We start from the raw sequence: 23,806 nt of genomic DNA on the forward strand, positions 1-23,806 counted from the left end.
AAATAGAATGAATAAGGACAAATGCAAAGTACTCCACTTAGGAAGGAACAATCAGTTGCACACATACAAAATGGGAAGTGACTGGCTAGGAAGAAGTACTGTGGAAAAGGATCTGGGGATCACAGTGGATCACAAGCGAAATATGAGTCAACAGTGTAGCACTGTTGTGGGGGGGGAAGCAAACATCATTAGCAGGAGCAGTGTAAGCAAGACATGAGAAGTAATTCTTCCTCTCTACTCATGCTGATACAGCCTCAACTGGAGTATTGTGTCCAGTTTTGGGTGCCACATTTCAGGAAAGATGTGGACAAATTGGAGAAAGTCCAGAGAAGAGAAACAAAAATGATTAAAATCTAGAAAACATGACCTATGAGGGAAGATTGGAAAAAAAAAAAGGGTTTGTTTAGTCTGGAGAAGAGAAGACATAGAGAGGACATGATAACAGTTTTCAAGTACATGAAAAGTTGTTACAGGGAGGAAGGAGAAAAAATTCTTTTTAACCTCAAGATAGGACAAGAAGCAATGGGCTTAAATTGCAGCAAGGGCAGTTTAGATTGGACATTAGGAAAATCTTCATAACTGTCAGGGTGGTTAAGCACTGGAATAAATTGCCTAGGGAGGTTGTGGAATCTCCATCATTGGAGATCTTTAAGAGCAGGTTCGACAAACTCCTGTCAAGGATGGTTTAGATAATACTTAATCCTGCCTTGAATGCAGAGAACTGGACTAGATGACCTCTCGAGGCGCCTCCAGTCCTACACTTCTATGATTCTATGACAGGAAAGGTCCGTTAATCAAGTGATTGGGGATTTTCTTGTACATTTAAATGCCATATTCCAAAGCACAGATATTGGAGATTTTGTTTGTAAAAGGGATACTCTGTTCCTCCTTGCCTGAGCCAAGTTGTAGTTTCACCACCCAAAGTGAATTTTTGCAGCCATTTATAAAGTTTGAAAATAAGGTGGTGTTGGAAATGCTGAGTGACCTTCAACTACAATAGCACAAATGGCGTATCTGTAATAAAAATATTTAAAAGCCCTCCCACAGATGAGCAACTGATTTATTTTTGATGTGTACTAATTAGACATGAAATGAATGGCTTTAAAGTAACTGAAATGCCTTTTCATACTAGAATTTTTGCTTTAATTGTTAGGTAACAAAACTCTTTCTTTAACATCGGATACTGTCCAATTCTTTTGAGACCTGAATTGGCTGTATGCACCATGTTCTAGCAAGCATAAACATCCTAATGTGTTTCTCTGGTCATTAATCTCTGTGTCTTTCACTGAGATACTGTGCTGTGGGCCTGATTCTGGTCTCACTTTTTCATCTTACCAGTGTACCAGGAGAATGAGGACTTCTAGGGCTGATTACTAGGAAGCAAAGGATGAGCTATTGGAACTTTAAATTAGAGCGAGAAGCTCAAACTTCAAGAATCAGTTCCGGGTTAGGAACTGTCCAAGGATCCAGGGTTCATTTAATTTGGGCCCATCACTACTTTTAGAGTCTGGTCCTAACCTAATGAAAATCAGCATAGCTGTGCTGTCAGTGAAGTTATATTGATTTGTATCAACTGAGGATCTGGGATAACATTTTCAAAAGTGCCTAAGGGTATGTCTACACTATGAAATTAGGTAGAATTTATAGAAGTTGGTTTTGTAGAAAGCGTTTTTATACAGTCGAGTGTGTGTGTCCCCACACAAATGCTCTAAGTGCATGTAGTCAGCGGACTGTGTCCACAGTACCGAGGCAACAGTCGACTTCCGGAGCTTTGCACTGTGGGTAGCTATCCCACAGTTCCTGCAGTCTCCACCGCCCATTTGAATTCTGGGTAGAAATCCCAGTGCCTGATGGGGCTAAAACATTGTCGCGGGTAGTTCTGGGTACATGTCGTCAGGCCCCCGTTTCCTCCCTCCCTCCGTAAAAGCAAGGGCAGACAATCATTTTGCACCTTTTTTCTTGAGTTACCTCTGCAGACGCCATACCACGGCAAGCATGGAGCCCGCTCAGCTAACTGTCACTGTATGTCTCCTGGGTGCTGGCGGATGTGGTACTGCATTGCTACACAGAAGCAGTTTATTACCTTTTGGCAGCAGACAGTGCACTATGACTGGTAGCCATCGTCAACGTAGTCCTGGGTGCTCTTTTTTTAACCGGGAGCCTGGGCAAACATGGGAGTGACTCAGCCAGGTCATTTCCCTTGTTTCTTCTCATGGCGATTGAGTCCTACCGGCAGTGCAGTGTCTTTTAATTTGCAGCCAGCAGAAGACAATGGCCAGTAGTCATACTACACCCTCTTCTGCCGAGCACCCAGAAGGTGACGATGGCTAGTTGTCGTACTGCACAGTCTGCTGCCAGCATGACGTATAAAGATAGATCAAGTGGCTCAAAACAAGAAATAGACCAGATTTGTTTTGTATTCATTTTCTCCTCCCTCCCTCTGTGAAATCAACGGCCTGCTTAATCCCAGTTTTGAATTCTTTCCTTGAGGTTTTGAGTTCTATCCTCGAGGCAGCCATTCAGTTTCTCGCAAAGCCACCCCCTTTTGTTGATTTTAATTCCCTGTAAGACAATGCTGTAAGCCATGTCATCAGTTGCCCCTCCCTCTGTCAGGGCAACAGCAGACAATCGTTCTGCGCCTTTTTTCTGTGAAGACGTCATACCACGGCAAGCATGGAGCCCGCTCAGATCACTTTGGCAATTAGGAGCACATTAAACACCACACGCGTTATCCAGCAGAATATGCAGCACCAGAACCTGGCAAAGCGAAACTGGGCGAGTAGGCGACATGAGCAAGGTGACGAGAGTGATGAGGACAGGGACACAGACTTCTCTCAAAGCAAGGGCCCTGCCAATGTGGGCATCATGGTGCTAATGGGGCAGGTTCATGCGGTGGAACGCTGATTCTGGGCTCGGGAAAAAAGCACAGACTGGTGGGACCGCATAGTGTTGCAGATCTGGGATTCCCAGTGGCTGTGAAACTTTCGCGTGCGTAAGGGCACTTTCATGGAACTTTGTGACTTGCTTTTCCCTGCCCTGAGGCACAAAAATAACAAGATGAGAGCAGCCCTCACAGTTGAGAAGTGAGTGGCAATAGCCCTGTGGAAGCTTGCAATGCCAGACAGCTACCGGTCAGTCGGGAATCAATTTGGAGTAGGCAAATCTACTGTGGGGGCTGCTGTGATGCAAGTAGGCAACGCAATCAAAGATCTGCTGATATCAAGGGTAGTGACCCTGGGAAATGTGCAGGTCATAGTAGATGGCTTTGCTGCAATGGGATTCCCTAACTGTGGTGGAGCCATAGACAGAACCCATATCCCTGTCTTGGGACCGGACCACCAGGGCAGCAAGTAAATAAACCGCAAGGGGTACTTTTCAATTGTGCTGCAAGCACTGGTGGATCACAAGGGACATTTCACCAACATCAGCGTGGGATGGCCAGGAAAGGTACATGACGCTCACATCTTCAGGAACTCTGGTCTGTTTCAAAAGCTGCAGGAAGGGACTTTCTTCCCAGACCAGAAAATAACCATTGGGGATGTTGAAATGCCTATAGTTATCCTTGGGGACCCAGCCTACCCCTTAATTCCATGGCTCATGAAGCCATACATAGACATACTTCTGGAGAGTAGTCAGGAGCTGATCAACTACAGGCTGAGCAAGTGCAGAATGGTGGTAGAATGTGCATTTGGATGTTTAAAAGCGTGCTGGCACAGTTTACTGACTCAGTTAGACCTCAGCGAAACCAATATTCCCACTGTTATTACTGCTTGCTGTGCACTCTGCAATATTTGTGAGTAAGGGGGAGATGTTTATGGCAGGGTGGGAGGTTGAGGGAAATCACCTGGCTGCTGGTTACGCACAGCCAGACACCAGGGTGGTTAGAAGAGCACAGGAGGGTGTGGTGCACATCAGAGAAGCTTTGAAAACCAGTTTCATGACTGGCCAGGCTACGGTGTGAAAGTTCTGTTTTTCTCCTTGATGAAATCCCCCGTCCCTTGGTTCACTCTACTTCCCTGTAAGCTAACCACCCTCCCAACCTCCCTTCAATCACCACTTAGAGGCAATAAAGTCATTGTTGCTTCACATTCATGCATTCTTTATTACTTCATCACCCAAATAGGGGGATAATTACCAAGGTAGCTCAGAAGGGGTGGTGGAGGAGGGAAGGACAAGGCCACACAGCACTTTAAAAGTTTAAAACTTCTTGAATGCCAGCCTTCTGTTACTTGGGCAATCCTCTGGGGTGGAGTGGCTGCGTGGCTGGAGGAGTCTGGGTGAGGAGGCTATAGAACTTGGGGAGGAGGGCGGTTGGTTACACAGGGGCTGTAGCGGCGGTCTGTGCTCCTGCTGCCTTTCCTACAGCTCAACCATACACTGGAGCGTATTAGTTTGATCATCCAGCAGCCTCAGCATTGAATCCTGCCTCCTCTCATCACGCTGCCACCACCTTACAGCTTCAGCCCTCTCTTCAGCCCTCCACTTACTCTCTTTAGCCCGCCACCTCTCCTCCTGGTCATTTTGTGCTTTCCTGCACTCTGACATTGTCTGTCTGCCTCCATGCATTCGTCTGTGCTCTGTCAGTGTGGGAGGACAGCATGAGCTCAGAAAACATTTCATTGTGAGTGCATTTTTTTTCACCTTCTAATCTTCGCTAGCCTCTGGGAAGGAGAAGATCCTGTGATCCTTGAAACGCATGCAGCTGGTGGAGGGAAAAAAAAAGGGACAGTGGTATTTGAAAAGACACATTTTATAGAACAATGGGTACACTCTTTCATGGTAAACCTTGCTGTTAACATTACATACATAGCACGTGCTTTCATTACAAGGTCGCATTTTGTCTCCCTCCCCCACCCCCGTGTGGCTAACAGCGGGGAACATTTGTGTTCAGCCATAGGCAAACAGCCCAGCAGGAATGGGCACCTCTGAATGTCCCCTTAAGAGAAGCACCCTATTTCAACCAGGTGACCATGAATGATATCACTCTCCTGAGGATAACACACAGAGATAAAGAACGGATGTTGTTTGAACACCAGCAAACATACACTGCAATGCTTTGTTCTACAATGATTCCCGAGTACGTGCTACTGGCCTGGAGTGGTAAAGTGTCCTACCACGGTGGATGGAATAAGGCTGCCCTCCCCAGAAACCTTTTGCAAAGGCTTTGGGAGTATATCCAGGGGAGCCACGAATGCCAGGCAAATGCCTCTGGCTCTTAAACCTTTTATAGTATTTTAAAAGGTACATTTACCAGAGGTCCCTTCCCCACCTGGTGGGTCTGGGAGGCAGCCTCGGGTGGGTTCGGGGGGTACTGGCTCCAGGTCGAGGGTGAGAAACAGTTCCTGGCTGTTGGGAAAACCGGTTTCTCCGCTTGTTTGCTGTGAGCTATCCACAACCTCATCATCATCATCTTCCTCGTCCCTAAAACCTGCTTCCATGTTGCCTCCATCTCCATTGAAGGAGTCAAACAACACGGCTGGGGTACTGGTGGTTGAACCCCCTAAAATGGCATGCAGCTCATCATAGAAGCGGCATGTTTGGGGTTCTGACCCGGAGCGGCTGTTCGCCTCTCTGGTTTTCTGGTTGGCTTGCCTCAGCTCCTTAAGTTTCATGTGGCACTGCTTCGGGTCCCTCTTATGGCTTCTGTTCTTCATGCCCTGGGAGATTTTCACAAATGTTTTGGCATTTCAAAAATTGGAACGTGGTTCTGATAGCACGGATTCCTCTCCCCATACAGCGATCAGATCCCGTACCTCCCGTTCGGTCCATGCTGGAGCTCTTTTGCGATTCTGGGACTCCATCATGGTCACCTCTGCTGATGAGCTCTGCATGGTCACCTGCAGCTTGCCACACTGGCCAAACAGGAAATTGAAATTCAAAAGTTCGCGGGCCTTTTCCTGTCTACCTGGTCAGTGCATCTGAGTTGAGAGTGCTGTCACAATGGAGCACTCTGGGATAGCTCCCGGAGGCCAATACCATCTAATTGCGTCCACAGTACCCCAAATTTGACCCAGCAAAACCGATTTCAGCGCTAATTCCCTTGTCGGGGGTGGAGTAAGGAAATTGATTTTAAGAGCCCTTTAAGTTGAAAAAAGGGCTTCGTCATGTGGACGGGTGCAGGGTTACATCGATTTAAAGCTGCTAAATTCGACCTCAACGCCTAGTGTAGACCAGGGCTTAGTCACTTTTAGGACTTAAGAGGCTTGAAAGCCCAATGGGAATTAGGCTTTCAATGGGAAGTAGGTGTTTAACTTAACTTTTTGACAGTCCCACAAGGTGCCTGTTTGCATCTATAGACACCTAAATACCATTGAGAATCTGGTCATAAATGTCTATCAATTTTGAAAATGAGAATGAGACACTTTTTTGAAAATTTTAGTCCTGGCACTTAGTATCTCTCTGTCTTCCTCCATCTGTCTGTTTTTATGTGGCACCTGTCACTGTTGTACCTAAATGCTGCACAAAATTAGGATCAAAAAGGCTGTGACTGTATGCAGATTTATACATCATTCCTATTAAAAAACAAAACAGGATAGACAGTTATGGTTACCTTATTTTTGATCATTGTTATCTTATCAAATCCTGTTATGAAAGGGTATGAGGGCACAGAAGTGGCAATTCCACAACTCTGTAATACAGTGCACTAGTTTGCAGTTGGGCTTTAGATCTGTACTTATTCTAAGGGCTAGAAGTCTCTGGAAGTTTGGGTAAATAATTTTCATTTAGCATTAACTAAAGGTGTTAAACTAAGTTTTTGAAAAACTATAGTGAGGCATCTGATCTAATTTCTGCAAAGTCCATTCTATTAGTTCTATGTACTCATTACAATAGGAACTAACCACTTGGTTAGACTCATAAGAGTGTCCTGTTACATGATAAAATTACATAACCAGTATCTAAAATTGTATACGTGGGGGGGGGTGTTAATAGTCTGTCCTTAAACTATGATGATATGTAGGCTATAAATGCAGTCTAATGACCTGATCCAATTCTCACTGTCAATGGAAAATATCCCATTGCTTTCAAATGTGAGGTGGATTAGGCCTTAAAGTAAGTTTTTGGAGATTTAAAAACTGTCCTTTGTTCAAATGATGATTTTTAAAGTAATAAATGCAAAACCCCACATAGCCAAGATAATGTACTATAGATCAATATACTGTAATATACAGGGACATTACTGTAACAACAGGCACCAGGAGTGACTTGTTGTGATTACAGGCATTACTATCTTTTCAGAGAGAGAGAGAGAGTTTTACTCTGCTTCGCGCAAAGAGAATGCAGAAGTGCTTTTCCCCGCTGCTTCCTATACCCTTCTGCGCCTTAGCTTAGCAAACTTTCCAGTTAGTGTGTTTTTTAGATTATAGTCAATATGGCAGATCAATGGAAAAGTCAGGGGGGGAAATGGAGTAGATGGTGTTTTTCAGCCTACTGGCATTTGCCCTCTATCTCTTTTCCCTTCTATTCCCGTCTTGCGCTGAGCTATCATTCACAGTGATTTGCTCTAACTCTGGTCCGAACTTGGTGATCTTTGGAACATGTCCCAGAGACAAATCACCGTGTAGGTCTGAGATCACTAGAGGATTGTGTATACAATAAGGTGAACATTCTTCACTTGAAATGGTATCCCCTGTTGTAGTTCAACTTGGCAGTTGGCTTGTGGAATTAGTTAGGCATCCTGTAGCTGTTTTGATGCTGTCTAAATTAACCACAACACCACAGCATCAGAAATACCTCAGGTTTTGCATTGAGTTGTTTTGCCTTCAAATACCTGGAAACCATGCAGCGTGAAGGTTGGACTCGTAGCTCATTCCACCAGGGAGGAAGGAGGGGGACAAACTCAACCACTCCACAATCCCCATAAAACAATGTGTGGGGTGGGGCACTGCAAGGAAATCTTCAGACTCTTCCTTCCTCACTGCCCTTTCCCATGAGAGAGGGCAACCAGGCACCTAAGCTTTGCATTTATCTATGGGGCTGGAGAAGAAGAAGAGAGAGAGGACAAAAGACAGGTGTGCTTTCACACTGCCAAGCATTTCTAAGGAATCTGCCAGCTCAGCTTTAATAACAGCAGGGCATATTCTGCTGCCACTCACCACAATGCAGCTCCCATTGAAATAGATGGGAGTTGCGGTTGTGTTAGTGGGGTGCAAAAAGGGGGTCAATAACTGACAGTGCTGCCTTTTATGATGTTAATCACCAAAGGGCCATAAAGATCAACTGGGCGATTTCTGCTCTCCTGTACACTGATCAAATAGCAACTGACTCCATAAACAGTCTTGTGGAAGTGAATGGAACTATACGCAAAGAGTAAATGTATCCGAGTCTAGCCCAGCAGTTCTCAAACTGGGGGGGTCGTGACACCTCAGCAGGCCGTGAGGTTATTATGTGGGGGGTTGCAAGCTGTCAGTCTCCACCCCCAAACCCTGCTTTGCCTCCAATATTTATAATGGTGTTAAATATAAAAAATGTGATTTTAGTTTATAAGCACCCAGAGGTATGTATGAAAGGGCTCATCAATACAAAAGTTTGAGAACCACTGCTCTAGCCCCTAATGAACAATTTGAGAACCACCACAATCAAAGGAGCAATGTGCTGCTTAGCCCAGAGATGGGATTCACAGTAAAAGGTATATCCAGGGAAACAGGGCAGTACAAATAATCAACCTCCAGTGCAACCACATGAGATAAGCACAGCTGATTCTGAAGCTGCCAGCTAAATGTCTATTGCTTTTTATAAGAGGCCAGATGATTCTGGCAGCTACTGGGGAAAACATTCTCCACAGCTCAGCATCTGGATCCTCTAACTGCCTGCCTAAGTGAAAGGAGAACAACAGTATTAGAAGGAAAAGGGATGTTATTATTTGATTTATTATTTGTATAACTGTAGCCTAGGAACCTATTCATGGACCAGGACTCCCATTGTGCTAGGTGCCGTACAAACACAGAACAAAAGAACAGGAGTGGTGCTATTTAGTATTGGCTGGGCTCATGGCAAGCTAGTGTGATGTGGAGTGAAATGTAATCTTAAAGCACAACCAGGAAGATGATGAGGGTGCTGTGGGGGAAATTATTTTCCTGGAAGGGACAGAATGGTGCTAATATTTGTACCATAATATGAAGGTCTATATATTGTTGGTTATCACCTAAAGGATAAATATTAATTCGTTTGGAATTCTGATAACTTGGATCAGGATGAGTAATTGGTGCAGTATTATTAATATCCGTTCTCAGGGCCAAAGCCTTAGCACTAAATAAGAATGAGTAAGAACCTCAGGATTCGGCCCTCAGCTGGCAGAGGCTCAGACTGCAACCCCAACTGCAAATGAGCCAGAAAGCAACCATACCTGGCATCATCTCCTGCCCAGGCACAGAGCCAAGTACCATACTTTGAATGGCAAAATACCTAGCACCAGCCTTATGTGCACATAATTACCGTAACTGTCAATCAGGTAATTGCATGCTTGTATGTCTAAGTGACCACTTGAACCTACCTAATATATATGTGCAATCATAACTGTGGGCAAATAGCCATGCAATAGCTCATGCCCGAAGAATGACAGTAACCCTGTGCAGAGGGCCAGCACCAGTCTTATGCTTCATTAAAATCCCACTTAAGATGATCAGTGGTGCCCAAATCTTGTGCTCACTCTGCATGGAATCTTTCTTTTTCCCACCTTTTGCCCTCCATGCACAGACTGGGCATAACTGGTGTATCTTCATTCAGCCCTCCCATGGGATATCACTATGAAAGGGACAGGAGGGAGGTGAGTGCAGGGCCCTGTATCCTTCTGTTCTGGCCCCTTGAGTTTGCCAGGGACACTGGTGGAAACAGAAAGCATCATCTTACAGGAGGAATTAGCATGCATGCTTTCCCTGGGCCATGGAGCATCCCACTACCCAAAGGCAGGCCTCAATGTTAAACATGTAATCCAGCTCTTGGTATTTGTAAAGTGCTTTGTGATCCATGAATGAATGTTGCAAAATGAGAGTAAAATATCAGTAAAGTATTAGTGTTACTGTAAATTATGCGGAAAGTTTATAGTGTTAGTTTATGCGACCCATTTCTTGCTTCCTACCTGCCTAACAGTCGCTTCAGAGCAACTGCCACAATACATATTAAAAGTGAAATGTTCCTGTGTGATCTTTAATGCTAAGCTTCATCTGTCACGTGGAACACATCTGTACTGTGTAAACTGCTTTGTCAGTATAGAAGTCTTGCCAGGCTATCCTCTTCCTATCCCATGTACCCTACTGATATGAACATGTTGTCATATAAGCATTTAAAATAGGTGTCTGGTGACAACCGTAACTCTTCAGCCTTAAGGTCTGTTGGACATTTTGACTGTGTGCTGCCATCTTCAGTCTGGGGAAGAGGGAGTAGATGTACAATCAAGTTTTCAAAAGTGACTGGTGATTTTGGGGCACTGACTTTGAGACACCTTAAAGGGAAGTGCTCTTGGCTCTCAGACAGCACACTAGACTGGGACTAAGGAGACCTGCACTCTATTCCCACCTTGACCAATGGCCTACTGAGTGACCTTAGGCAAGTCACTGCAATTATCTGTGCTTCCATTTTCTCATCTGTAACATGTGGATAATGATGCTCACCTCCTTTGTAAAACAGTTTGTGATCTACTGAAGAAAAGTGCCATACAATAGCTAGGTCTGATTATTTTGTTATTGATCAATGGACTTGATTTCCAGAGAGTGATGAGCACCTGTCCCCTGAAAATTGGACCCCTTTCAGGTGGCTGAAGTTGGACATGCAAACATTGAGGAACCTCAAATCACTCCATTACTTCTGAAAATCTTAACTCAATATGCCTGTTGATATACAGCTAGGGTACAATGATCAAAAAGATCAAAGCAACCCTTTTCTTGGATGGAGGAGGGATGTGAGTTAATGTTTCCAGTTGCTACTGTGTAATGGTGGCTTCTGGTTACTACGCTCTTCACATATATGACATGCAGAATCACATACATGTCATTCATACATACAGTGCATAGCATTGGCTAGGAAAATAATGTCACCATTGTCACTGAGTCTGTCTCGATGTGGTAGTACTGAAATACTTGACATTTGCAGTTCTGAGTAAGTGCCACAAAATGTTCACTGTGGTGTGACTATTCAGGGATGGCTGTTTCTTTAGAAATGAGGGTATAGCCTAGTGACTCAGTAGGGGCTGTCATGCTCACTCTCAAGGTACACAGAGCTCAACCGAAGAGCTATGTTACTGTAAGACAGGAGTTCTCCACTTGAGGTAGTGAAGACGTGGCTGGGGGTGGGGTGTTGTATTAATTTAGATGGAATATATGGGTGCAAAGACTCAAAAGTAGGTCATGACCCTGTCACTGTCCATCATAAAACAGTTTTAAACAAGGTTGAGGATTTGGTGTACAGAGACCTCAGCATGCTTAATACCATGGCAAACACATGATTGGAAATCTTTTTAGCTCCTTATTAAAGACATAAAGAAGAAGGAAAAACAGTTAAGCATTTGAAATGTAAGGTATTAAGTCAGGCTTTTATTTTAACTACATCCTCTGTTCTCTTTAGCTGGAGAGAGTCTTCAGAAGCTGGGGCGAGGGGGAAACCCTTGCCTGACATTATTGTCTTTAATACCATCTAAGAGACTAACTGTGCTTTTGGGGGAAAGAGAAGTTAATTTGTATGAGATGGGCTGGAGCTGTCCTTGTTGCTGCTGTTAAAGTCTGATCTCTTTTTCTAGAAGGCAAAATAAGACACATGCGAAAGGGAAAAGAAAAGGAGAGCAAAGATAGAAAATGCAGCTTCTGTCTCTGGTGTTGACTCTCACTTGCAACCTCACTGCTGGAGAAACACATGCACAGCACGTGGTCTTATTAGCCACTCTGAGACCAGGCAAACTTATAGCAGCATCAAGCTGTTTAGGGCACTGCATTTAGCTACCTTTCTGGTCACAGGTTCACAGCAGTGATACAAAATATTTCAGCCTTGGCTAAGCTAGACTCTCTTTAGACATGAGACAAAAGGAAAAATAAGAAAGAGAAGCAAAAAAGGAAGGGCAAGGACACTTTGTGGAAGGAGGGAAACAGTCTCACATCCCAGATGGTGCTAAGGACTTACCCAGAGCTAGTGGAGGTGGCGGTGTCATCTGGGTCCCTCACTCTGGCCCACTCTGTTCAGGACATCTCTCTGGATTAGGACAAAGAAGGTCCAAGGTCCCAGGAGATGGTGGGAGTGTCAGTCATGATAGTGAAGCATGCTCCTTCCCCTTCTTTCAATCAGTCAGCATCTCAATAGCCAGCTTTTCTCCCCACAGTCTCTTTCTGAGGATCCCAAAAGGAAAGTGGTGGATGGAGTAGCTCACTCCCTCATTATTTTCTTCGCCAGTTAGCCCTAATTTCCAACACAATTGGTCCATTGATTTCCAATCATATTTTTTTTCTTGTTTACCAGGCATGATGATAATATAATCCTTGAGTTATATCAGTAGGCTTCCTTGTGTACACTAATTCAGTCGATGTCCTTTTTTCACCTTTTCCCATCAATATTTATTATTTGTTATTGCGGAAAGTGTTTTAAACTCACTTCTTACAGCTGAGTTCACAATTAGGGTAAATTTTTAGGCAGAATTATCACAACAGGGGTCACAATCACCCTGCCCTCAAATGGGAGGGGGCCCTCAGGGGTTCCTGGCATGGAAAAGAGGCTGTATTGTGGAAGAGGCTGAGAACCAATCTTCTAAGATAACCAATGGCAGCTGAAACATAATTGCATGAGGATGGGTCTCCAAGCAAAATTCAAAGTTTCTCCCATCCCGGAAAAATGTAGACGTGCTCTTACCCTCATTATCCATCCTCACCCACAACACCCACTCCCCTCCCTCCCTGAAGGCTATTTCTGTCCTCCACTTCCTTCCCTGGTGGCTCCTCTGTGGTGGCTTCCTCATTCCTCAGTTCCTCACTCTCCCTTGTTGTTAGTTTACCAATTCTTCACCCTCGGTTGGTGGATCCCCACCTCCTCTCCTTGTCTGGTGGCTGCCCTCTTTCCTCACTTTTCCACTCCTGGTTTATTACCCATTCCCACTCCCCTCATCCTCTATTATTTCCTGGTAGATCCAGTCCAGTGATGATTCTCTGATGATAGGCATGGAGCAAAAGAGAAAGCATCCTCAGGTTGTCTGGCTTGCAAAGAGGTTGCCACCACATGTGCATTGCCCTGAGAACAGATGGCTCCTTCTCTATTGGGGCTGTTTCGCTGGCTGTAGTAGGGGCCTCTACATTACATTAAGCAGGGAAGGAAGCTTAGTAGTAGAGCTGGTTAGAAAGTTTTTGTTCAAAAATGCTGATGCACTAAAAATCAGAATGTCACAGAGGAATGTATCGATTTCAATGAAATTCCTATGGGCACCTGCCTGGATTCCTGCCAGCTCGCTGCCTGGCTCCTTAGCAATGCACCTGGTGGGCTGATGGGGGAACAAAGAGCACAGAAGCCCCGGCAGCCCTGGCTCTAAAGCTTGTGGCTCCTTAGCACCTGAGATGCACAAAGTTTCTATGATCCACCAGGCAACCTCAGGCTCCTCAGCAGCTTGCCTGTGCAGGTATAGTGAGCCAAGGCTCCCCAGGATCTGCAGCTCTCCCAGACCCCCGACTCCCTAGGAAGCCAGGTGCTAGCCTGGCCAGCTCCTTAGGGAGGCGGGCAGCTGTTCCATGAAAAATTCCTAGACTTCTTTTGATCCTCTACAGAATGGGAAAATCCCCCAAATCTCAGAATTTTTCATGGAATGGAGAAATCCTGTTCCTGGTCAGCTTTAGTCAACAGAGTTCAAAGAAGCCATCTGCAACTTTCCTTTCTTCAGCATCACATCAGCCTCTCTGCAGGAGTTCTGACTGAGGTATAGAAAATCCCCATTTTCATTGTTCCTCTGCCTTCTCCTTAAGCGTTTCTTTCTTTTTCATCTCACCTGCGCGCGCGCGCTCTCTCTGCTGCTCAGAATAGCCAATAAATCAAAGGAGAGGCAGCCTTAGAACTTCACTCTTCTTCTTCTTTTATTGAATTGATCATCTTGCAGTGACAGCAACTGCAGGGTGCCCCAGATTCACGATGTGTGTGTGCATTATCCCCAGGAAATGCATAAGTCAAAAAATGTACTTAGAATTTGTGAATAGTGAAAAAATAAGGAAACTGTACTTCTATGTTGGTTCACTTTCAAAAAAAAAAAAAGGGGGGGGGAAGGGGGTCAATTCCATTTCCAGAGCAAACAGGTGTGAACATTTTATTCATAACAATCATCTGTATCTTAGATCAGGAACAGAACATGTTATTTTAAGGACTTTAGGCTATTTATATATGTTTATTTTATTAGCAGTGTAAACAATATTTCTCAGCAGGATTTAGTGAATGGTTTGGATTTCTAGCTTGGATATATAATTTGAGCTTGATTTATATAAATAATTTTATTTTGTTTATATATAGGACCCTACCAAATTCACAGCCATGAAAAATGCATCATGATCCGTGAAATCTGGTCTCCTCCTGTGAAATCTCATCATTTTTGTATACTTTTATCCTATACTATAAAGATTTCACAGGAGAGACCAGCGTTTCTCAAATTTGGGGTCCTGAGCCCAAATGGAGATGCAGAGAGGTCCCAAGGTTATTTTAGAGGGGATCGCAGTATTGCTACCCTTACTTCTGCGCTGCCTTCAGAGCTGGGCTAGTGGCCAGCAGCTCCCGCTCTCCAGCTGCCCTGAAGGCAGCGCCGCCATCAGCAGCCATGCAGAAATAAGGGTAGCAGTACCACAAACCCTCCAATAACCATACCCCCCAATCCTTCATGTGTCAGGAACCCTAAAATTACAACACCATGAAATTTCAGATTTAAATAGCTGAAATCATCAAATTTACAATTTTTAAAATCTCATGAAGGTTGAAGAGGAGAAGCCATGTATCCCCAAAGCTGGGAGGATCACAAATCACCTCTCTCAGAAGGAAACGTAGGGTACTGGTGGTTGGAGACTCTCTTCTGAGGAGGACGGAGGCACCCATCTGTCGCCCTGACATGGTATTCTAGGAGGTATGCTGTCTGCCAGGGGCCCATATCCGAGACATTATGGAGGGATTGCCAAGGATCATCCGGCCCTCTGACTACTACTCCATGCTACTCATCCATGTGGGCACTAATGATACTGCAAGGTATGACCCTCAGCAGATCAGAAGTGACTACAGGGCTCTGGGAGTATGGGTGAGGGAGTTGGGAGTGCAGGTGGTGTTCTCTTCAGTCCTTCCAGTCAAGGGTAGGGGCCTCAGCAGAGACAGATTCATCCTGGAGGTGAATGCCTGGCTGCGAGGATGGTGTCGCCAGGAGGGCTTCGGCTTCCTTGACCACAGGATGCTGTTTCAGGAAGGACTACTAAGCAGAGATGGGGTCCACCTATCGAGGCAGGCGAAGAGCCTATTTGGCTACAGACTGGCTAACCTAGTGAGGAGGGCTTTAAACTAGGTTCAACGGGGGCAGGTGACCATGTTTTGGACTTACCCGTGGGCATTGGAGACCTGGGAGAAGGGTCAGAATCTGGAGGGAGCATGGGCTGTTATAGCAGAAATAAGGAAGAGACAAGACAGAACTGGGTGGAGGGTAATCAAATCAGTGTCTTAGATGTCTGTATACTAATGCAAGAATTATGGGGAATAAGGAGGAAGAACTCAAAATGCTAGTAAATAAATACAACTATGACATAGTTGGCATCACGGAAACTTGGTGGGATAATACGCATGACTGGAATATTGGTATAGAAGGATACAGCTTGCTCAGGAGGAACAGGTGGGGGAAAAAGGGAGGAGTTGTTGCCTTATATATTAAAAATGTATACACTTGAACTGAAGTTGAGATGGAAATAGGAGACAGACTTGTTGAAAGTCTCTGGGTAAGGATAAAAGGGGTAAAAAAAAACCCAGGGTCTATCATAGAATCATAGAATATCAGGGTTGGAAGGGACCCCAGAAGGTCATCTAGTCCAACCCCCTGCTCAAAGCAGGACCAAGTCCCAGTTAAATCATCCCAGCCAGGGCTTTGTCAAGCCTGACCTTAAAAACCTCTAAGGAAGGAGATTCTACCACCTCCCTAGGTAACGCATTCCAGTGTTTCACCACCCTCTTAGTGAAAAAGTTTTTCCTAATATCCAATCTAAACCTCCCCCATTGCAACTTGAGACCATTACTCCTCGTTCTGTCATCTGCTACCATTGAGAACAGTCTAGAGCCATCCTCTTTGAAACCCCCTTTCAGGTAGTTGAAAGCAGCTATCAAATCCCCCCTCATTCTTCTCTTCTGCAGACTAAACAATCCCAGCTCCCTCAGCCTCTCCTCATAAGTCATGTGCTCTAGACCCCTAATCATTTTCGTTGCCCTTCGTTGTACTCTTTCCAATTTATCCACATCCTTCCTGTAGTGTGGGGCCCAAAACTGGACACAGTACTCCAGATGAGGCCTCACCAGTGTCGAATAGAGGGGAACGATCACGTCCCTCGATCTGCTCGCTATGCCCCTACTTATACATCCCAAAATGCCATTGGCCTTCTTGGCAACAAGGGCACACTGCTGACTCATATCCAGCTTCTCGTCCACTGTCACCCCTAGGTCCTTTTCCGCAGAACTGCTGCCGAGCCATTCGGTCCCTAGTCTGTAGCGGTGCATTGGATTCTTCCATCCTAAGTGCAGGACCCTGCACTTATCCTTATTGAACCTCATTAGATTTCTTTTGGCCCAATCTTCCAATTTGTCTAGGTCCTTCTGTATCCTATCCCTCCCCTCCAGCGTATCTACCACTCCTCCCAGTTTAGTATCATCCGCAAATTTGCTGAGAGTGCAATCCACACCATCCTCCAGATCATTTATGAAGATATTGAACAAAACGGGCCCCAGGACCGACCCCTGGGGCACTCCACTTGACACCGGCTGCCAACTAGACATGGAGCCATTGATCACTACCCGTTGAGCCCGACAATCTAGCCAGCTTTCTACCCACCTTATAGTGCATTCATCCAGCCCATACTTCCTTAACTTGCTGACAAGAATGCTGTGGGAGACCGTGTCAAAAGCTTTGCTAAAGTCAAGAAACAATACATCCACTGCTTTCCCTTCATCCACAGAACCAGTAATCTCATCATAAAAGGCGATTAGATTAGTCAGGCATGACCTTCCCTTGGTGAATCCATGCTGACTGTTCCTGATCACTTTCCTCTCCTCTAAGTGCTTCAGGATTGATTCTTTGAGGACCTGCTCCATGATTTTTCCAGGGACTGAGGTGAGGCTGACCGGCCTGTAGTTCCCAGGATCCTCCTTCTTCCCTTTTTTAAAGATGGGCACTACATTAGCCTTTTTCCAGTCATCCGGGACTTCCCCCGTTCGCCACGAGTTTTCAAAGATAATGGCCAAGGGCTCTGCAATCACAGCCGCCAATATCACGGACCACCTAACCAGGAAGAAGAGATGGATGAGGCTTTTTTTTAAACAACTAACAAAATCATCCAAAGCACAGGACTTGGTGGTGATGGGGGACTTCAACTACCCAGACCTCTGTTGGGAAAATAACACAGCAGGGCACAAAATGGAATGTATTGGAGACATTTTTTTTTATTTTAGAAGGTGGAAAAAGCTACTGGGTGGGATGCTGTTCTAGGTTTGATTTTGACAAAAGGGAGGAACTTGTTGAGAATTTGAAAGTGGAAGGCAGCTTGGGTGAAAGTGATCATGAAATGGTTGAGTTCACGATTATGAGGAATGGTAGGAAAGAGAACAGCACAATAAAGACAATGGACTTCAAGAAGGAAGACTTCAGCAAACTCAGGGAGTTCATAGGTAAAATCCCATGGGGAAGCAAGTCTAAGGGGAAAAACGATTGAAGATAGTTGGCAGTTTTTCAAAGAGACATTATTAAGGATGCAAGAGCAAACTATCCCACTGCATAGGAAAGATAGGAAGTATGGCAAGAGACCACCCTGGCTTAACCAGGAGATCTTCAATGATCTGAAACTCAAAAAAGAGTCCTACAAAACGTGGAAACTCGGTCAAATTACAAAGGATGAATATGAACAAATAACACAAGTATGTAGGGACAAAATTAGAAAAGCCAAGACACAAAACGAGATCAAACTAGCTAGGGACATAAAAGGTAACAAGAAAACATTCTAAAAATACATTAGAAGCAAGAGGAAGACCAAGGACAGAGTAGGCCCATTACTCAATGAAGGGGGAAAGACAATAACAGAAAATATGGAAATGGCAGAGGTGCTGAATGATTTCTTTGTTTCGGTTTTCACCAAGAAGGTTGGTGGCAATTGGACATCTGACATAGTGAATGCCAGTGAAAATGAGGTAGGATCAGAGCTAAAATAGGGAAAGAAGAAGTCAAAAATTACTTACACAAGTTAGATGTCTTCAAATCACCTGGGCCTGATGAAATGTATCCAAGAATACTCAAGGAGCTGACTGAGGAGATATCTGAGCCATTATCAATTATCTTAGAAAAGTCGTGGAAGATGGGAGACATTCCAGAGGACTGGAAAAGGGCAAATATAATGCCCATCTATAAAAAGGGAAATACGGACAACCTGGGGAATTACAGACCAGCCAGCTTAACTTCTGTACCCAGAAAGATAATGGAGCAAATAATTAAGCAAACACCTAGAAGATAATAAGGTGATAAATAACAGTCAGCATGGATTTGTCAAGAACAATTCATGTCAAACCAACTTGATAGTTTTCTTTGACAGGGTAACAAGCCTTGTGGATAGCAGGAAGCAGTAGATGTGGTATATCTTGACTTTAGTAAGGCTTTTGATACTGTCTCACATGACCTTCTCATAAACAAACTAGGGAAATACAAACTAGATATAGTTACTATAAGGTGAATGCATAACTTGTTGGAAAATCATTCTCAGAGAGTAGTTACCAGTGGTTCACAGTCATGCTGGAAGGGCATAATGAGTGGGGTCTCGCAGGGATCGGTTCTGGGTCTGGTTCTGTTTAATATCTTCATCAATGATTTAGATAATAGCATAGAGAGTACACTTATAAAGTTTGTGGATGATACCAAACTGGGAGGGGTTGCAAGTGTTTTGGAGGATAGGATTAAAATTCAAAATGATCTGGACAAACTGGAGAAATGGTCTGAAGTAAATAGGATGAAATTCAATAAGAACAAATGCAAAGTACTCCACTTAGGAAGGAACAGTCAGTTTCACACATAGAAAATGGGAAATGACAGCCTAGGAAGGAGTACTGTGGAAAGGGATCTGGGGGTCATAGTGGATCACAAGCTAAATATGAGTCAACAGTGTAACGCTGTGGGGAAAAAAAAAGCAAACATCATTCTGGAATATATTAGCAGGAGTGTTGTAAGCAAGACAAGAGAAGTAATTCTTCCAGTCTATTCTGCATTCATTAGGCCTCAACTGGAGTATTGTGTCCAGTTCTGGGCACCACATTTCAGGAAAGATGTGGACAAATTGGAGAAAGTCCAGAGAAGAGCAACAAAAATTATTATAGATCTAGAAAACATGACCTATGGGGGAAGATTGAAAAAATTGGGTTTGTTTAGTCTGGAGAAGAGAAGACTGAGAGGGGACATAACAGTTTTCAATTACATAAAAGGTTGTTACAAGGAGGAGGGAGGAAAATTATTATTCTTAGCCGCTGAGGATAGGACAAGAAGTAATGGGCTTAAATTGCAGCAAGGGCAGTTTAGATTTAGGTTGGACATTAGGAAAAACTTCCTAACTGTCAGAGTGGTTAAGCACTGGAATAAATTGCCTGGGAGGAATCTCCATCATTGGGGATTTTTAAGAGCAGGTTGGACAAACACCTGTCAGGGATGGTGTAGATAATACTTAGTCCTGCCTTGAGTTCAGGGGACTGGACTAGATGACCTCTCAAGATACCTTCCAGTTCTATGATTCTATGAATGTGAAATTGACCAAAAGGACTGTGAATTTGGTAGGGCTATATATATATATATATATAAAAATAAAATGCTCTGGAGTTAAAATGGATCAAAGAAATTTTCTTGAAGAATTTCTGTTTGCAGTAGCTCATCGTGTTCCACACACTTCCTCCTATAATTAACATATCAGAAAATATCAATAGACAATGTTAAAACATTCAGGCTAAAATTGGTGCAAGATAAGACACTTGAAGATCTTCAGACACTAATCTTAAATTCTAATGCATCTTAAATAGTCCACAGACTAATCAAGCACTTTGCCTCCATTGTACGCAATCCTGACAAAATAAAATGAGACTAGATGCCCTGCCAAATGCATATGTTTTTAATAGTAAATAAATGAGTACCCAATATATCTTACAGCCAACAAGGGAACTAACTTCCAGCTGCTTTAGTTTCTTGTAACAGCTGAATAAATATATTTCTATTATAATAATACTTTCATCAAGAAAATGATTACTCAAATAGCTCATATTCTGCACGCTGTTGTTTATCTGAAGGCAGGTGGGGTATGACCCAAGTAATTTCTAATAACTTTGTAAAATCTTATATGTGGGGAATCTAAGTCAAAGGTGGTGGCGGGGAAGGGATGGGATGGTAATGAGAAAATGTTCTGAAGCCATAACTGGAATTTTTCCCCTCTAATAATATTCAGTGTGCTACACTTACTTCATAGGGCTAAACTGAAGACAAAGGATGAGATTTACCATGTTATGCTTATAGAAAATTAAGGTTTTTTTTATTTTTTAAAACAAGAGCTATGAGGGAGGTGGTGTTTCATCTCCCCTCTAAGGCCTTGACACCCATACACTATAGGTAGGTACCTACCAAATTCATGGCCATGAAAAATGTATCACAGCTGTGAAATCTGGTCTTTTGTGTGCATTTACCCTACACTGTACAGATTTCATGGGTGAGACCAGCATTTATCAAATTGGGGGTCCTGACCCAAAAGGGAGTTTCAGGGGGTCACAAGGTTATTTTAGGGGGCTGGCTTTATTGCCACCCTAACTTCTGCGCTGCCTTCAGAGCTGAGCGGCCAAACAGCGGCAGTTGTTGGCTTTACACCCAGCTCTGAAGTTGTTGCCTGGACACCCAGCTCTAATGGCAGTGCCCCTCCAGCAACAGCGCAGAAGTAAGGGTAGCTGTACTGCAACCCCCCCTACAATAGCCTTGCGACCTCCCCCCCCAAATCCTTTTTGGGTCAGGAGCCCTCCAATTACAACACCATGAAATTTCAGGTTTAAAAAGCTGAAATGAAAATTACGATTTTTAAAATCCCATGACTATGAAATTGACCAAAATGGACCATGAATGAGGCCATATCCTCAGCTGAAATAAAATGCTCCACGGAGCTGGATCTAGCCCTGTACCTTTCTCAGTGTTCCAAAGTGTACCACTGTGTCTACCCCTTCTTAACTAACCCTACTCCTAGCCCTAAAACACTGGCCCCATCTCTAAACTTCCCTTTCTCAGCAAACTGGTAGGGAAAGAAGTACCTGTTCCTTCCAGTCATATCTCATGCAAAAAAATCCTTGGCTAACTTCAGTCTGGGTTATATTCCATGCATCACATGGAAACTGCCTCTCCTCTGTGCATCTAACAGTAGAGCCATGCACAATTTAAAACACTGCTAAGAATTATTATATAATCTTTCTATGTACATACAATGTGCTCATCAGCTGGATAGTTAAGAGATAGTATCTGCACAGTCCTATACTTTCAAGCCATTCAAACTGCAGCCCACTTATTAAGCTGTGTTTTATGAAAAAAGCACATGTTATCTGTCCTTTGTGACCTGCACTGGCTACCAGTTCATTTCCTGGCAAAGTTTAAAGTGGAGATGTTGATCCATAAAGCCACAGAAAATTGAGAAACCACTTCTCTCCCCACCTGATAATGCTGCATTTGTGACTTTTATGATGTGGTTAGCTACAGCTAAATGGAAGAGAGCTTACTGCAGGGTGTTCTTAGTGAGGGGTTTTTGGCTGTGGAACTCATGTCCCCCATTGACCTGCTAAATGCTAGATCTGATGACTTATCACAAGGCCTTCTTTGTCCCACCAGGCCTCTTCACAGGGAGCAGAAATCAGAGGCAGAAGGTTATAGGATATTCTGTTCTGTTCATTTTATATTTTAGAGATCTGGGTTACTGATTTTGTAATGTGCCTAGAGTGTGCGACAGCCTCAACTGAAAAACCCAAGGAAATAAATGTCACTGGTGTCTGGTGAGTCACATTTTCCTTCCATGTCTCACTTTTCTGTACATACCTGAGACTCTCTTGGCGCTTGAACACGTGTGGGAGAGTGACTGATGGAAAATGCGGATGCCTGTCTATTATTATAATACCGGGCCATGCCTCAGGGGATTCTGTGTGCAGGAAGGGACTTCCAGGCAGCAGAACTCCAGCTACTTTGCCTCTCCTTGTAGAAGAGTGCTGCTGTCTCCAGCCTCTTCACTGGTGCCTCCTTGCAGTCACTTGGAGCAGGCACCCTCCTCTAGCTCTCCCCTTAGTGTGGGTGAAGTGCATCCAACACATCCCCTCCCTATGTGCTAATGACTTCCTTTTCCTTCTCCTCCCAGTCAGGAGGTATGTCTCAAACCTCCCACCTGCAAGGCTACAAACCACATGGAGTGGGGATAAAGGAGAGCGGAAGCCAAAACAGACACACATATATCCAGGAATGGAGGCAGCCACACAACACCTTTGGAAAATAGCGTGTGTGATAAAATCATGGGCAGTGCTGATAATGTTAAGAAGTAGCAGTGTAGTTTTAGTTTGTTGTTGTAATCACATAAATCCATGCATAATGACCATAAATATCTGAGAAGTGTGCTTAAACATGGTCATCAAATTGGTTTGGCCTGCTACTGTGGACAGTGGAAAAACTTCCTAAGAACAGTTTTCAAACCCTGTGCTCAGGGGTAGGTAACAACCTAGCTATATTACTGTGTGTCATGGACTCAGAGGACTCATGCTGTCTCCCAGCTCTGTACTGTCCCTGGGAGGAACCCTTCAGTACAACAGCCCTTCTCAGGGGTCCACTCTTTCTTGGGGGTTAAGCAATAGGCCCCTCTGCCTCCTGGAACTGTACCTCTCTGAGCCTTCAGCACACCTCTCTCTCACCGTGGGCCCCCTCAGGGGGTCCACTTACTCTGGACCCCCTGGGCCTCTACCCCCAGAGGGAATAATGCAACCCAGCATAAAACAGAAAGGTTTATTGAGCATCTGAACCCAGCACAAGAAACAATCTGGGCCCTCATGCCTAGCCTCTCTCAGAACAGTATATCCAGGTCTCTCCTGGAGCCAGGTGGGCTCTAGCTGGTCTCTCTCCCCAGTGCAGCAGCCTGAATGCATCTGATGAAGTGAGCTGTAGCTCACGAAAACTTATGCTCAAATAAATTTGTTAATCTCTAAGGTGCTACAAGTACTCCTTTTCTTCTTCCAGCAGAGGCATCCTATATCACTGGCCCCAACAGCTCCTCCCCTGTCCTTTGTCTTCCGTCACAGGTAAACAATCACTGAGGCCCTCTCTCTTCTGTCCTTTGTTCCCCTCTGGCTGTAACTGGTTGGTCACGTCAGCGGGACCTCTCTCCTCAGCCCTTTTTCCTCCCACTGGCCAGAACCACCTGACTGCCAAGCTGGTGTGGGCTTCTTAGTCACCAGGTCACCATTTGTTAGGGTACCCCATCTCCAGGCTGTTGTCTGGGGGTCCTGGCTGCTAGATGAGATCACACCTGATCCTCTACAACAACAAACCCTCTCTCACCACCTTGTTAAACAGGCAGCACACAGTGAAACTGAGGCACACCCACACTAT

General features: G+C 44.4%; 1 long non-coding RNA gene across 1 annotated transcript; it reads right to left on the reverse strand.

Annotated features, from left to right (window-relative positions):
- Positions 1-637: 637 nt before the first annotated feature.
- LOC122459217 lies at positions 638-19,965 on the reverse strand. Its single transcript, XR_006279750.1, has 2 exons — positions 19,847-19,965; positions 638-671 (listed from the first exon to the last, which is right to left on the reverse strand). It is a non-coding gene; the product is annotated as an uncharacterized LOC122459217 (long non-coding RNA).
- Positions 19,966-23,806: the final 3,841 nt, after the last annotated feature.

Source organism: Dermochelys coriacea, chromosome 3 (genome assembly GCF_009764565.3).
Source record: "Dermochelys coriacea isolate rDerCor1 chromosome 3, rDerCor1.pri.v4, whole genome shotgun sequence".
Taxonomy (NCBI): domain Eukaryota; kingdom Metazoa; phylum Chordata; order Testudines; family Dermochelyidae; genus Dermochelys; species Dermochelys coriacea.